Raw genomic sequence first — 236 nt, 5'->3', positions numbered from 1 at the left:
TCAGGAATTCTGGCCAAGGCTGCGCTAATGAAAATAGTTACTAATGTTTTATATTGTTAAATTTTAATCTTTGATTGCAATTAGTTCAGACCTGTAAATTACTGAAAGACGATTATGAAAATCTATGCACAGAAATGTGTATTTTTGTCAAATATTAAATATTTGGCCAACAAACTGATCATGTGGAGCATTAGGCATCGCGTTCAAGTCTGTAGATAAGTGGTTCGTAACCTTTC

General features: G+C 33.1%; 1 protein-coding gene across 1 annotated transcript in view; it reads right to left on the bottom strand.

Moving 5' to 3' along the window:
- The window catches only part of LOC119588910 (polyamine oxidase 1-like), a 9,030-nt gene that overhangs the window by 7,730 nt on the left and 1,064 nt on the right, over positions 1-236 (bottom strand). The window lies entirely within an intron of this gene.

This window comes from Penaeus monodon, chromosome 24, assembly GCF_015228065.2.
Source record: "Penaeus monodon isolate SGIC_2016 chromosome 24, NSTDA_Pmon_1, whole genome shotgun sequence".
Taxonomy (NCBI): Eukaryota; Metazoa; Arthropoda; class Malacostraca; order Decapoda; family Penaeidae; genus Penaeus; species Penaeus monodon.
The sequence above is the reverse complement of the archived record's forward strand: the minus strand, read 5'-3'. Positions and strand labels throughout refer to the sequence as shown.